Source organism: Lissotriton vulgaris, chromosome 7 (genome assembly GCF_964263255.1).
Source record: "Lissotriton vulgaris chromosome 7, aLisVul1.2, whole genome shotgun sequence".
Taxonomy (NCBI): domain Eukaryota; kingdom Metazoa; phylum Chordata; class Amphibia; order Caudata; family Salamandridae; genus Lissotriton; species Lissotriton vulgaris.
In genome coordinates, this window is record NC_141695.1 from 1,164,131,606 (window position 1) to 1,164,148,216 (window position 16,611).

At 39.6% G+C, this 16,611-nt stretch overlaps 1 protein-coding gene across 4 annotated transcripts in view; it reads left to right on the forward strand.

The window, feature by feature from the left end:
- Positions 1-1,024: 1,024 nt before the first annotated feature.
- The window catches only part of LOC147703098 (E3 ubiquitin-protein ligase RNF14-like), a 133,720-nt gene continuing 118,133 nt past the window's right edge, over positions 1,025-16,611 (forward strand). For all 4 annotated transcript variants that reach the window (XM_086928876.1, XM_086928879.1, XM_086928877.1 and 1 more), the window contains exon 1: positions 1,025-1,075. The gene's annotated coding sequence lies outside the window, so the exon portion shown is untranslated. The remainder of the gene's footprint in view (positions 1,076-16,611) is intronic.

Sequence of the window (16,611 nt, forward strand, 5' to 3'; positions counted from 1 at the left end):
GAATAGAAGCCCCGCCCATATTTGTAATTGGCTTGAGTCATTGTCCTTCATAAATGCTGGCTTCTGATTCGTTAATAGAGTTGTTAGTCCCTCCTCAGTACCACCTTGTCTTCAATTGTAACCTCCAATGAGGACTGGCCCTTTTACTTCTGTTGTTATATGGTAAGTCCTTTTTAGTCTGTAAGTGCTATTTTCTTTAATGAGTTTCTCCTACTGCAGGCATGACATGCTTTTCTGCAACATTCAGCACCATGGGTGCTTTCATTTTCCGAACAGCCGGGACAATGACGGCTGCTTCTTTGAGATGAAAAAGGTCTAGGATTTACAAGAGTTTGAGCTATTGGCATTATAAATGAAAATGCCTTTTATTTATGTGTTAATTTTATGTACAATGCCAATAGCTTAAACTCTCGCAAATGCGAGACCTATTGCATTGTAAATGCTTGTTCACCATTTGTCTTGGCTAATTTCAGTAAAATAAGCACATGGCCCAGTTAGAGAGGAGACATGTTTTCGTATGTTCTCTACTGCTGAATTAGCAGCACAAAGCAATTTACTTAGCACAGTTCATACTCTTTGGAAATATGTTATTTATTTTCCCTTAGTTCGTCAAGTCTTTGCTTTTCATGGTGGTGAACGCTGTCAATTGAGTCATTCTGTGCCATTAAATCGATGCCAAACTGTACTCCTACGTATGTGTTTGTGGAATCCTGATTTTCAGTTTTCAAAATCTAGCCACTTTTGTCGTTTGTCTGCATTACTGACTAAATCATCCAATGCCGAGGTGCTGCCGCTTTAAGAGGGGGATTCCCCGCGCACAGACTTTGCCTTGTCATGGTGTCATTCTGCTCGGATGCAGGTACAATGATTCACTGAAGACTGTTCTTTTATCAGTCGTGTATTGCTGCCATAATGTGTTCTGACGCTGCGTCAGACTGACGTCACCCGGAAGAGCTGCTCTCAGTTTACGTCAGCTCACAGGCAATTTGTGAACCGCACCTTGCTCGGAGTGGGAGCTTTCCTTAGAGAGCTGAAAGCAAGAGTACAGCAGGCTCTGCGGACCCTCCTCATCCAGGTACTTGTCCTTCTTTAACTTACTTATCTACAAACCGGTCGTGTCTCTCATATTACAAAACGCCATTCGAGAAAGCTGCGTTCTTACAGCCTGAAGCATTTCAGTGAGTTATGGGAGCCGGAAGTGTAACCGTTACCCTGAATTAAAGCATATGATGGGGGCAGAGCCTCGGCCGCTCAATGTGATGTCTCGCAGCTGCCATGCCAGGAGGGGTGAAACATCCCCTATTTTCATGCCTCTAAGTACAGCCCAGAAGTCACAATCTATAATGCAGCATTGTTTTTGGCCAGCAGATCTGCAGCACCACTCACTCTTCATGCCTTACAAATCTCGTCTGCCAATGCACATAACGGCAAACCAATAACTCAGAACTGTTCAGGATTAACAATACTTTATACTGTTTGTTTGTAGCTGCCTCTGTTATATACCGGTCATGGGAATTTGTATGGCACTGTCAACTCTCTCAGTATGTTGTTTTTTTCTTTGCTTGAAACCAATAAAATACAGTTAAAAAATATATATATTGTAGTTTCCTGCAATTTGAGTACTTGGTTAGATGGCAAGTTATTCTTGTCTCCTTCATAAGCAATAGCAATACTGATGGAGCGGTAATTTCTTCTGGTAATTTCTCAATGCAAAACCCTCATGCTACCTCTAATTTTACCGCTCAAAAGGTGTTGGGCCCTTCACACCATGTATTACCTTCAGGAGACTTTAAATAAAGATGAACAGTCAAAAATGCAATTATTATTTTAAGCCAATAAAGAGAGTTGTTGAGTTTTAAAGGGTTTTATTTTCTAATCAAAAGTTAGGTTTTTATGACCCTTTATTCATCAGTGACATCAATCAGGTTACAGAATTTGGAAAACAGGTAAAATAGCATTAGTACAGAACTTATTACAGTCTGCATATAAGCATTTACATGTAGGAAGGAAAAATGTGGCGCAGAATGTCATACAAAACTTTTAAAGAGTCTCTAAGAAAATAGTTTTGCAAGGGTAATCAATAGTCTCCCATTAAGAAAATTAAATGCATAAGTTGGACAAATCTTTTAAACCTAATTCTATCTATTCACTGCTCTTCTGCATTTCTGTCCGTTTCCAAAGAGCAAGCAACCCGCCCTTCGCAGAGAGGAATGTGGCCTATTGTGCCAAATATGACGTGCCAGGATTTTGCAATAATCAACAGGGAAACCCTCTTATCAGACCCTCCTCGGAACGCCCAAACAAAAATACCTGCCACGATCTCGTGCCTAACCCACAGAGATGCCTGTTCTAATCTGCGTCTCCTGTCAAGGCTCACACGCCCCCTCCTCCCTAATGTGCCCAGTGCCAGCTGGGTTAAAAGGAGCCGGTGGGGAAAAAAATTACAAAGAGCTTTGTAGCACTTCTCCTTATCTGGGTGCTATACTTAGAAAATTTGGCAGAGTGCTCCGCAGCATCTATCTATGGGGCCTATTGTAGAGTGGTGGGTCAGTGTCTGGTCAGCTAGTCAGCCCAGACGGACGATTCTCCAATGTGTGCAGCCACCTTTATAGTGCCTTCAAGGTCAGGTACCACCCACAAATGTTGCAAGTGACAAGGTCCCATCTTTTGATTGGTCAAGGGAGGTGGTTAAGTCACTGTCACCACCTATAATTCTATGTTCCCCTATTACGTATTTCACGTGACATTACCCTCCCCTTAGAGTTTAAAAGTGTGCAACATTGTATCATTATTAGACATAAAAACAGCATCTCTTCAAGGGCAAAGGTGGGCGTTTCAGGAGAGTCCCAGCTTCGGTAGCCAACTGGCTAGGTTCCAATGCTGCAAGGCCCAGTTCTTAGGTCACGTGGGTTGGTCATGTGATGTAAACACATAATAAAAATAAAAAGAGGACATACTCTAGATACAGCACTAATGTGTACAATGTATACCATTTAATACTATAATGTTTACCTAACCCAGCTACTAATTTTAAAGCAGCTTTTTCTATTATTTATAATAACATGCAAAATAAATGTGCAATGTATAATAAAGCATGTTATGCTTTAGTGTAAAATTTAAAAGCACATACAGTTAAATGTAACACACACAGAAACATGTTATCAATGTTTTAGATACCTTTTCATGTACAAAGCATTTTAGCACCATGTATAGTGATTGGTGCATTATTTTCACACATTATAAAAAGAGGTGTTTTAAACTAAACACGTTTATTAACTATGTACCAAGCTAAAGTCTTTTAAAACAGAAAATAGTGAATTCAGATTGCAATAGATGAGCTAGGAAGGAGAGAAACACATTTTATTCATCTTTAAAGCTAAAAAGGCCACTTTTCTTTATACTGTAAAAACACATGTTAATTCAGCACAAGCATTTCAGAAAGACTAGGTGTCACTTTTATATTTTTCATGTGCCTTTGGTTTTAACTTGCACCAAAATGTGTGTGGCAATTTAAATGCAGTCTGTCTGAAGCACAAAAAATAAAACAATGCCTGACTGCAGATGAAATCTGCTCCATCAATCCACCCTTCTGATAATTCAAATCATAATAAAATGATTTTTAATTCATCACACATTTCCATATTTCATTTTCAAAAGTGATTTTTTTAATTGCAAAAGCTGAGCATATAGCAATTTTACTTCTATTTCTAAGGCAAACACAAGTCTATCTGTAATCAGATCATATATAGCCAAGCTCAATTGTTTTAGTGCAGAGTTCTGTAAGTAGCTTCTTGAACAGTTAGTCTTCTTTAAAATAAGTAACTAAAATAATAAAAAAAGGAATTCAACAGGACAGTTTCAGCATTTCTTTGCTCATTGTCATCAGCTTGCCATCAGAATGGCTCATACAGTGTGGCATTCTCTACCTTTTCAATGCAAATTAGACTACTTAGGTGCTGAGAAACTCTGACAGAGCACCATCAATCCTTTGCACTTTTTTTCAACCAAGGCCTTTCACTCTTATTTTCACTTTGATCAGATTCTGATGTTTCACCAAAGCATCTCTCAGACCAAAGCCGTTGCACCATCCATTATGCAGATCTTGTGTAGCAGCTGCAATCTGGTGAGAAACTGCACACTGTACATCAACCAGACCTACACAGCCATGGCTGGTGTTCACATCATTGATTTCCACAAGTTCATTTGCATATGCATTTTCAAGCCACTTTAGTGTTGGTGAGACACCGTCTTTTGCAAAAGGTAACTCAGTGCTGCCATTGTGTAGCTTTATTATGCTTGACACTTCAGGCAGATAGCTGCAATCCATTCCTTGTCCAATCTGTTGTTCTGCACTCATTATCTTTGAGACCACATTATGATCTGATTTCAGAGAAACTGGCAATCTATACCTGGGCATCAGTCTTTGCAATAACACTTTTACCACTTTGCAGTTGTCGCTTTTCTCAAAAACAGTTCTGATACAACCCTGTTGTGCTGCTTTAAAAACATTTTCTTGAGCCTCTTTTAATTCACCTGTGAAGATTCCATAGAATGTACATGCTAACAGAACACAAATGTGTGCAACTGAATAAGCATTTCTCTCTCCCATGACAACAGTGACTCTCATTTGAGCAGATATACTGCATATTATGGTAAGGGCAATCAATTTCGAATTTTGGGCTGAGGTAACTACTGAAAGCCATGAAGATTTGACAACATAATGTATAAGGAGCACAGCATGTGCTGCTTTTAATGTGTCACCTTTCAAACATGGGCCATCTACAAAATGGACATTGTTGGGCTGACTCAGACATTCATCATTAAAGTCTGAATTTGGCTTTATGCATATTTTCATGATATTTAGACACTCATATTCAGTTTCATCACAATCCAATTCATTTGCTGGTATTCCTGTGAAGTTAGGGTCAAAGGTCAATAGGCAATACATCACAGACCTTTGAACACAGTCATCTTTTTGAATAGGCAATGAGAGAGTGCAGCCCTCCCTCTCACTGCAAATTGGTATATTTTCTTTTAAATAAACTTTCATTCCTAGTGCTGGGGCGCAACATTCTTTCTCTTTCAACTCTAGGAATGCTTTTGTGCAATTGTTGTCCAATGGAAGCGGATCAGACACATCCTCATGTGTCAGCCTCAGTAAAGGCTTAGCCACTAAGGAAAGGTTTGGTAACCACTCTCTACAGCAGCTAACCATTCCCAAAAGTGTCCTAACTTCTTTCTTAATTTGAGGTGGATTTTTCTTGGAAATCATTTCCACCCTTTCTGGTGACACCTTTCTATCTCCCTTTCCAATTTTGTGTCCCAGATATTCATCTGCTTTTTGACAGTACTCCTGACTATTCTCATGCAATGGCACTGTTACATGGACTTTGCAAAAATCAATAAAAGTAAGCCATTCTTCAGCACATGGAATGTGAAAAAATATATTGGCTGGATTCGGTACCACAGGACAACATGAAAAAAATATGCTTTTAATCTCCTGCACTATTCTCTTCTTTTCATTTATTTTCTGTGAACCTGTGATCAGAAAGTTACACAAACTTCTAATCAATTCCATCAAAAATACTTTTATTGGTAAAATTCCTGCAACTGATGGTGTTCCTGAATACATGTCACTTTGTTCTAATTTTAATAAGACATGTTCTGCACATTTTATTAATCTGGCATCCTTCTCTATGAACTCTCTTATTTCTGTGTTTATTATTTTTTCAAAATCAGAAGGTAATTTTTCAACTGTCTTTTCTGAAAATAATGCTACAGCTGTTTCTTGCTGGGCCATTTTAAAATGTACATCCTCATCAGGAATCTGAAAAATAATATTATCTGGTGTACAGTATTCTGTGCTGTTTAATTTGCAAAACAATTGTTTTTCTGCTAGGCCAGAGTCACAGACAACAGTTTTGTAATTTTCCTCAAATGGGCCTAATTTAGGTGCACATTTTTCTAAAACTGGGTTTGTAATTTCTTTGTTTAAAACTCCTGCAACTAAATCTGGACTTTCCTCTGCCTTCACAATGGACTTGGTAAATTCTGAATTGTCAGCGTTAAAACTCTCATTTTCAAACACAGCAACCTGTTGGACTGGGTTCTGATTTTGTCTCTGGAAATAATTCACATTTGCTCTGGACAACTTATTTAAATTAATGTTAGCCTTTTCCATATTTTGTGGGATCTTTGCTTGAATAATTCCTGCCATAGGTACCTGTTTCTGAACTGACATTTGCATTTGCTTAGCTGGTATATTTTGCATCTGCATTTCTCCATGTTTTTGTGCATCATGTTTAAATTTATTTTTCTTCTTCCAATGCTCAAATCTGCTATAAAGATGGCAAAAGGACACATTTTCCAGCAGTACAACATCCATCCCTGAATTTTCACAAACCAAAACACCTTTACTTCCATCCTGTGTTCTTTTAATCTGTACCCAATCAACATCCTTTGTTGGCACTCCACCCTTCAGGAAAATAATCACTGCTATGTTTTCCTCCATAACAACAGAAAATGATGGTGCATTCATGCAAACCCTTTGCATTGCCTCTTCACTTGGCCTTTGAATAACTTTAGATTCAAACCACAATTCATTCTGCATGGCAATGTAAAAGAACATTTCCAAATTAATGCACGACTCTTTTAAAATGTCAAGAAATCCATCAATTTGTGGGTACCACAGCACAATTCTGTCTCTCAATTGTGGGAATGTGTTCAGAAATGCTGCAAGTTCACTTTTATTCTGTGGCATAGGAACATGCACTTCTCCCACCTTTTCTCTCAATGAGTAAGCAAAAGCTTCTCCCCCATTCTGCTTATTTTTCTCAACTAAATCTGGTGGCTTCTTTTCCTTTTCCAGTTTCCTTGCTAGGTCTGGTGGTTTCTTTTTCTTCTCATGTTTTCTTGCCCATTTGTCTCCTAATTTCTCAAACCCATTGCATTTAAAAATATACTTTATTTCTGCAATATGCAATTGCATTCCGGAAGAGCACATTTTCTCATTTGCTTCATCATCCATATGTACTCTAAAACCTTTCTGAGATGGAAAACTTCCTGAAACATCAATTTCATAATTTTGAATCAAATCTGTCAGGCCATTATGTGTAGTTAATGCACATACAGCTGTTACCTTACTCAGGGAAATTAATTCTTTTTCCTGACACTTGTTCACATTTTCATTATTTAAACAGCATGGACTGTTATTTTCTCCATGTTCACCTGTTCCATTTAAAACACTAAGCTGTTTCTCTTTTTCAGGGCCTGTGTTAATATGTTCTCCCATGTTTTCTATCTTTTTAATCACTGCTGCTTCCTCAAAGCAGGTTTGAGAAATCCCATTTTCAAATATATTTATTTTATCCTGGGCTGCAGATCTTTTAAAAGCCATTTGTCCCTCACCTTTCAGTGCTTGGGGTAATTTCTGTTCAATAACCTGTGAATTCTGAGTTTCTGAAATAAACTCTGCCATAATCACTCCTTCTGCAGCTCTTTGAACCTTTTCAGTAGGGGCCATATTAATTGGGACAGTCATAATTTTTCTATGTATTATCTGTGCATCTGCAGTTAGCAATTCTTGGACTGAATAAGGCACATTTGAAGCAGTAACACCTGGAGGTATCGCTGCCAGTGCTGAATCAACAGGTAGTGGGTCAATCTGAAATGTTTGCACAGTTTTCTCAATATGTGTTTTTCTCTGCTCAACAGAAGCAGTAGCCACTGTAGTGCTTACTAGTACACCATTTTCAGTATTTTTAATGGGAACCACATAAAGTGGTGGACACTCAGTTAACAATTCATCCATTATTTTATCCCCTGAATCATTATTTATTTGAAGCACTTTATCATCATTAATTCTCTTCTCCTGCATTTGGTGCTTTACCTTTTTATCCTCACTTGCTTTCTCTCTTGCTGTCTTTTCCCACATGCTTAAGGCCTCAAATTGTGCAGCTTTAGATGGTGTCTTTATTTCACATAAGACTTCCCTTAATTTGTCAATAATTTGCAATTCAAAAGTACCATCTTTTGGAAACATCAAAGCACCCTCTTTTTTAGTAATCTTGCACCATTGGTGAACCCACATACATGTATTTTGTCCCGAATTGGTAGACATAAAATGCACAGGTGTTCCTTCAGGAGCATCACCAATAAAAAATGAATTTTTCACTTTACCTCCTAACAGCTTCTTTAAGCCTTCAAACAATTTCATTTTTGCAATAGTTCAATGCAATTTCTTTTCTCCAAAGCTGTCAATCTCAATTTTAGTCAGTTTTACTCCTACTACTGAACCTCCACAAAATCTTACTGCAATATTTCTCTGAATCAATACCTCTGTTAGTAACAACATAAATACATTCGCTACTCTGTCTGTTGTGCTAAATAAAGGATAGATTTATATTCACTGCGAGTAACACATTCCGCTTACCCTTCACAAAGTAAGGCTTTCCGTTTACTCTTCAAACACTACAGGTAAATTCCTTCCGCTTACCTGTCACACAAGCTCAGAAGAACCTGCTACTCCTTTGGACTTATCCTTCAGGATATATCTTAGTCCAAAGTTTCACCAGCGAACCCTTTTGCTGTCACTCAAGCTCAGAAGAACCTGCTACTCCTTTGGGCTTATCCTTCAGGATATATCTTAGTCCAAAGTTTCACCAGCGAACCCTTTTGCTGTCACTCAAGCTCAGAAGAACCTGCTACTCCATTGGTGTGACCCTTTCTAGGTGATATCAGACCAAAGTTTCACCAGCGAACTCTTTGCTACAATCACTCACACAGAAAATAGTCCCTAATTTAACACTGCCAGCCCTACCTAGCTTCTCAGTGTTATTCCAACAGACGAGTAACCTCAGTGCAGTGTGGCTTCCATTTACCACCCGCTATTCCTTCCCGGGATTCCACAGGTGTGCATACCTGCGTGTTCCAAACAACATAGAACAAGACACTAACTTAACATGAAGAGTTAAAACATGTAATCAATAACCAAAAATTATGTCCTATGAAATTACCAATATAATCAATAACACCATCAATTCAAAATGAGCAAAATGTCACCAACAGTAAAAACCCTTACTATTTCAACACTTCAAAAAATACATACATGCTAGCATATTAACAACATTTCACAACCCTATTCATACTCACACCACTTCTTGCATCACCTTCCAGTACTGCTTTGCCAGTCTTCAGGTTCTGAGCATTGGAGTCAGGAATCAGGACTTGGACATTTATCTAACTTGGGCAATTATTTTACTTCCCTACTTAAGGTCAATGATCCATTAGTTGAGTAGTTGATGGTGAAATCAATAATCATTAATCACCAAACTAATCAATAACGACCATCCTCTGATTACCAAAAAACTGATGGAGCGGTAATTTCTTCTGGTAATTTCTCAATGCAAAACCCTCATGCTACCTCTAATTTTACCGCTCAAAAGGTGTTGGGCCCTTCACACCATGTATTACCTTCAGGAGACTTTAAATAAAGATGAACAGTCAAAAATGCAATTATTATTTTAAGCCAATAAAGAGAGTTGTTGAGTTTTAAAGGGTTTTATTTTCTAATCAAAAGTTAGGGTTTTATGACCCTTTATTCATCAGTGACATCAATCAGGTTACAGAATTTGGAAAACAGGTAAAATAGCATTAGTACAGAACTTATTACAGTCTGCATATAAGCATTTACATGTAGGAAGGAAAAATGTGGCGCAGAATGTCATACAAAACTTTTAAAGAGTCTCTAAGAAAATAGTTTTGCAAGGGTAATCAATAGTCTCCCATTAAGAAAATTAAATGCATAAGTTGGACAAATCTTTTAAACCTAATTCTATCTATTCACTGCTCTTCTGCATTTCTGTCCGTTTCCAAAGAGCAAGCAACCCGCCCTTCGCAGAGAGGAATGTGGCCTATTGTGCCAAATATGACGTGCCAGGATTTTGCAATAATCAACAGGGAAACCCTCTTATCAGACCCTCCTCGGAACGCCCAAACAAAAATACCCGCCACGATCTCGTGCCTAACCCACAGAGATGCCTGTTCTAATCTGCGTCTCCTGTCAAGGCTCACACGCCCCCTCCTCCCTAATGTGCCCAGTGCCAGCTGGGTTAAAAGGAGCCGGTGGGGAAAAAAATGACAAAGAGCTTTGTAGCACTTCTCCTTATCTGGGTGCTATACTTAGAAAATTTGGCAGAGTGCTCCGCAGCATCTATCTATGGGGCCTATTGTAGAGTGGTGGGTCAGTGTCTGGTCAGCTAGTCAGCCCAGACGGACGATTCTCCAATGTGTGCAGCCACCTTTATAGTGCCTTCAAGGTCAGGTACCACCCACAAATGTTGCAAGTGACAAGGTCCCATCTTTTGATTGGTCAAGGGAGGTGGTTAAGTCACTGTCACCACCTATAATTCTATGTTCCCCTATTACGTATTTCACGTGACATTACCCTCCCCTTAGAGTTTAAACGTGTGCAACATTGTATCATTATTAGACATAAAAACAGCATCTCTTCAAGGGCAAAGGTGGGCGTTTCAGGAGAGTCCCAGCTTCGGTAGCCAACTGGCTAGGTTCCAATGCTGCAAGGCCCAGTTGTTAGGTCACGTGGGTTGGTCATGTGATGTAAACACATAATAAAAATAAAAAGAGGACATACTCTAGATACAGCACTAATGTGTACAATGTATACCATTTAATACTATAATGTTTACCTAACCCAGCTACTAATTTTAAAGCAGCTTTTTCTATTATTTATAATAACATGCCAAATAAATGTGCAATGTATAATAAAGCATGTTATGCTTTAGTGTAAAATTTAAAAGCACATACAGTTAAATGTAACACACACAGAAACATGTTATCAATGTTTTAGATACCTTTTCATGTACAAAGCATTTTAGCACCATGTATAGTGATTGGTGCATTATTTTCACACATTATAAAAAGAGGTGTTTTAAACTAAACACGTTTATTAACTATGTACCAAGCTAAAGTCTTTTAAAACAGAAAATAGTGAATTCAGATTGCAATAGATGAGCTAGGAAGGAGAGAAACACATTTTATTCATCTTTAAAGCTAAAAAGGCCACTTTTCTTTATACTGTAAAAACACATGTTAAGTCAGCACAAGCATTTCAGAAAGACTAGGTGTCACTTTTATATTTTTCATGTGCCTTTGGTTTTAACTTGCACCAAAATGTGTGTGGCAATTTAAATGCAGTCTGTCTGAAGCACAAAAAATAAAACAATGCCTGACTGCAGATGAAATCTGCTCCATCAATACAACTAATGGCAGAACTGAAACTTGTTTAACATCATCACTAGTAAAACAGCTGTATTGGTGAATGTTTTTAAATGGAATTTTTTTTGTAAGCATAAGGTGGCCACATTTAGGTGACAACATATTTTATAGAACCATTTCACCAGTTAGCCAAAGTGAGACCTACAGGCTTTGCCACCCTCATTTAATTTGTTTTTTATTGATTTATACCTGATTTAATGAAAGAAGCAACCCTGATCTCAACAACATATTGTTTTCCGATGGAAAGGGTCTGCCTATTTTTTATTGCTAGATTGTCCAAGAATGTTTCAGAGCATGTGTTGCAATCAACTATTTTAACAGAAGCCATATGATATGTAGTAAAATAGTTCCAATTACATAAGATAATTATACTACTTTAGAGCAAAGGACATCTCAAGCTCTTGATTTACTTCAGGAAACCTTTCTGATTAGTAGCAATGTCCTCATTAGCCAAAGGACTGAATTAGGTTATGCATCAGGTAAAGTCTGATACTTCCAGTGTTCAATATTTTTATTGAAAAGGAAATATTATTTTGCAAACAATGTTACCACATCTTCCAGCAAGTAAAGAAAACTTTAAATATAGCCCCAAGCTACACATGGACCTCACCTGAGGTAGCCAGTGGTAGAGACTACCCTGGCATTGTCTTTGAACTCAATCTTTTGAATGTAGAGGTGGGGAAAGAAAGTAAACAGTACTCTCATAGCCCTGTAAGCATTCAGTAGTTTCCACAATTTGCTCTTCTCCTAGTACCAAATATGTAAATAGGAGGCAGCTCAGAGGATCATTGTGGGACAGCAGTAGTGCTAAATGTTTATTTGCTGTTGGAACTGGTGTGTATCAGCACTCATTTATGAGAACGGGGCTTATTTTTTCATGCTCCGATTTTGACCAAGAAATGGAGAGAGAAAGGCAGACAAGAGATAAAGAATTAAGAAGGGAAATATGGAAAAAGTGAGACAGGAAAATAACCAGGAATATGGAAGAACCTTCATAAGTAAGATAAAGAGACCGGAAGTTCAGGGTGGCTGAAGAAAGGCAGGAATCAGAAACAAGTAAAAGCAGCCATGGTGTTTGGTGATCACACCATTCAAGCGTATATGCAGTGGACTTTGAGAGAAAACTTTGGGCAACCCCCACTTTTGTTTTGTTTTACAAATTAAACTTGATAACAGGTCAAACGTGTTATCACTAGGGTATGAGTCACAAGATGTCTATTGTCACTTTTCCTACCTTTGGTATTTTGCTAAATCAAAGTAATGCCACTCCCTTTATGGCAGACTGTTGTTCACATCTCACAATAAATACCATTTGCTTATGACCTTTGTATTGGCTCTGTTAATCATTTATAGCAGTGCCTTGCTCACTTGTGTGAAAATGTATGGACAAATGTGTGCTTTGCCCTTACACTCAACTTGCACATTTACTGGGCGTCAGCTGGATGCCTCTTCTTTTAAGGACTATATGCATTGCTACCTGTTAGACTTGCCATCCTTAGGTTGCTCTTCCCCCAAACCTTTTTGCCTGATTACCTCCGCTTTTTGCTGATTCTTTTTCTTGGTCCTAGGACTCTGAGCACTTTACCACTGCTAACCAGTGCTAAAGTGCCTATTCTTTTCCCCTAAACATGGTAAGACTGGTGTATACACAACTGGCATATTTCATTTAAATATCAGTCCCTTGTAAAGTGGTATACCATATAACCAGGGCCTGTAATTCAATGCTACCAGTGCGCCTCCAGCACTTATTGTGCCATCCATACAAGTAGACTTTCAAATCGGTCACAGGCCTGCCACTACAGGACCTGATGTGTGAAGTTTACTGCGACTTCGACTTGGCATTCAAAACCCTTTGCCAAGCCTGAAACTCCACTATTATTACACATAAGCCACCCCTAAGGTAGGCCCCAAGTAGTCCATAGGGCAGGGTGCTGTGTAGGTAAAAGGTAGGACCTTTAAGTTTTGCATGTCCTGGTATTGACAAACACCCACATTAATTGTTCACTACAGTGAGGCCTACTCCCCTCATATGTCAACATTAGGAATTTCTTAGTAGACTTTTAAGTTGTAATTCCTGATTAGAATGGGGTGGTTTTTTCATGTTTTATGTCTTTTGAATGGTAATGATAAATCCTCTTTACTGGTAAAGTTGTATTTAACATTATTAATTTCGAAATGTCACTTTTAGAAAGTGGCCATTGCTCTGCTCTCACTGCTCTGTGGGTCTGTAGCCTGTCTCCAATACACGCCTAGGGTGGGTGACAGCTTCACGTTGTGCATTCCCTCTAGAAAGCCACAAAACCAGGAAGGATAGGTGTGTCTGATGTCGATCTGGATTCTGATGGTTGTTCCTTGCCAGGAAAGGAGGAAGGATCTAAAAATTGTACCTGAATATGCAAAGTCCTCTCCCCACACAAAGACTGATTATCCCCTACGAACAGTCTGGAGTCAGGGCTGGGAAGAAAGGACCGCTGTGCTCTTTAAAGACCCTTCTTTGAAGTCACTACCATTTCAAAGGCACAACTGGGTATAAGTACTGGGTCTTTAACTCCTTCAAACCAAATACTACTGGACCTGTGAAGAACTCTGCCAGGAGGAAGGACTGCTGTGCTGCTACAAGGACTGCCATTCTGCTGGACTGCTGCCCTGAAAGAACTGCTTTTATGCTCTGCTGTGCTGGCCTGCTGTTTGCTACCCTCTGCCCTGCTGAGGAAAGGGACTGGACCAAAAGTGACTTCAAGGATAAATTGGCTTGCCCAATGTTCTGAAATCTCAGGGACATCAAAGACTTCCTGCAATCCTGCAACAGCACCTGGACTTTGCTATCAGTGAATCCCTGCCCTGTCAAGTTGTATCAATCCAGGTTATCTGTGCTGCAATTCTCGACGCCAATGCATCTCCACCATTGTGCTGATTGGAACTGGTGCATTTCACCAGACGCTGCCGCATTGCCTATCTGCTGGGCTGCTCGACGGTAAAGCTTCCCAGTTTCCCAGCGCGTGTGGCTCGATGATGAGGCATTGCCACCTTCAGTGCTGCTTGACAACAAAGCTTTCCCCAAGTGCGCAGCTTGATCACAAAGCCTCATGTATGATTTCTACGAATCTACGTCGATGATGCATCGCCTCTCTGCTCCTCTCCTCTCAAGTCAATGCAGCCCCCTCCAAAAGTACTATTGTCAGCAGCCAAAGGCTGGTTTCTGTATCAGACCTGTGCTCCATCGCGGTTAGCCTGAATGTTTGGATTTGCCTGGTCAAGTGCGACCAGATGTCCCCGGTTGGCGCTTTATGACTCTTAGCACAATATTTTTTATTTATTCTTTAAAAGTGTCTAACTCTGGTTCTGCCTATTGGATTGTCGTTTGGTCCAGTTGTATTCATACAATTATTGTCTATTTTTCTATTCTGGTGTGGAGTCTTTTTATGGTGTTTTTATTGTGTTACTGTGTGCGTGCTGCACAAATACTTTACACATTGCCTCATTGGATACGCCTGACTGCTCTATGCCAAGCTACCAGAGGGTGAGCACAGGTTATCTTTTAGTGTGTATTTAGCTTACCCTGACTAGGATTGTGGTTCCTTCTTGGGCAGGGTGCATATATCTGCCTAATAGAGACCCAACATCTAACACTAACTTAATTTTTACAGCTCACTGAATAGCTGAGTCTCATATCACAGTCAGGAAGAGCAAATAGTTTATTCATCGTTCCTTTTCCTGCTTGTACATTTAAGGAGGGATTATTTCGCTGTTTCAGATTTTTTAAGCACAGCTTCCTGTTGGCGAGACATCCATCCAAGCTCCCTGTAGGGAGAGTATAGACATCAATAACCTTCAACAAAGAAGGTCGTATTGTGCATTGAACCTCATTGCACAGAAACTACTTTACCTCATGTTTAGTACCTCTCCATCATGCAAGGCTGAGTACTGTAGAATCTCCAGGTTAGCGATTTGCGTCCAATTTTCCATGTGCAAATATTACCTCAAGCTTCATCGCAGAGATTATAGTTTAGTTTCAAAGTCTATGAATGCCTTCTGGGATCTTCAAAGTCTACCACCCTTAGCTCTTAGCCTCCTATTCAATATTGTTATGGTCAAGTTCTAGATTTGTATTTCAGCGCCTGTTACCGTACTTCCCAGAATAGGCCATGTTACAATGCATGTGTTTAGAACGCATGCTATTACAACACAGTCATTACAACAACCGCGTTGTTACGCCGCATACCTTTACAACACAAATCATTACATCGATTTGCTGTAGAGGGGTCCTGGATTTTGGAATAGTGTAATTTCCTATTCCAACTCCAGTCTGTGAAACAGTAGGGAAGGTTGTTGGATTTAAAATGCAACAAATTCTGCCCCCTACAGCAAGTCGTTGTAATGACTTGCTGTGTTATGGTATGCAATGTAGCAGCGCAGTCGTTGTAATGTCTGCTTTGTAATGGCATCCAGTGTATCAACATCGTTTGTGAGAAGTTGGCCTGATATGTAGTGTTTCCAATTCTGGAACCACTGGGTATCAGTCCAAACAAACCCCAAAGATGTCAGGTTGTAAGTCAACCTTGTTAGACAAGCTATCCTAGTGGTAGCATGGACTAAGCAGCCTTAAAGGCTTAACTTAAGAGGTCGTGTTAAGCGAGCTGTTTTACCACATACAATCCTGTAATCAAATGAAAGGACACCACACAAGTATATATTATAAAAATATATGTATTTATTTCTAAATTACTCCCCAGTACTCTTTATGAGGAAAGGGGCACAAGCGTTAAATCAAAAGCACAGTAAAACATATAAAGTTGCACAATTATGGATGAGGGCGGGTGGCCACTCAGACCATATACTAAAAAAGTGGTATAAGTAACACTTATCGAACAATGGTTAGGCCTAGGGCCTAGAAATTCGCTGGGAGCAGTCAGGACTAGCAATGATGAAGTCGGGAGTAGCCCACAGGAGACGGGTGCAGCACGGAAAGTGCGGCGCGCACCAATGCACTGTCAATGGTGCGTAAAAGTTAGTTAAAGTGAATTAAAAGATACTTCCGCTGAACCTAGAAACACAAAACTTTAGACACAGACCCTAGAGGTGTGTACCAGTGTGGGAACAACGGCGTTGCAATGTTACCTCACCCACAGGCCGTGGGTGCACAGGGTCGAAGTGGCGTCGGGTTCTGACACGCAGGTTCTTGGTGCTTGAAGCTGTTGCAGCTGCAGGCGATGTGAAGCAGAAGTGTCCGGTGCGATCCAAGGGTGGATCGAAGTAGAAAAGTACCTGAAAGCAGAGGGGACAGAGTTTGGGTCACTCAGCAGTGACCAGGGTGGA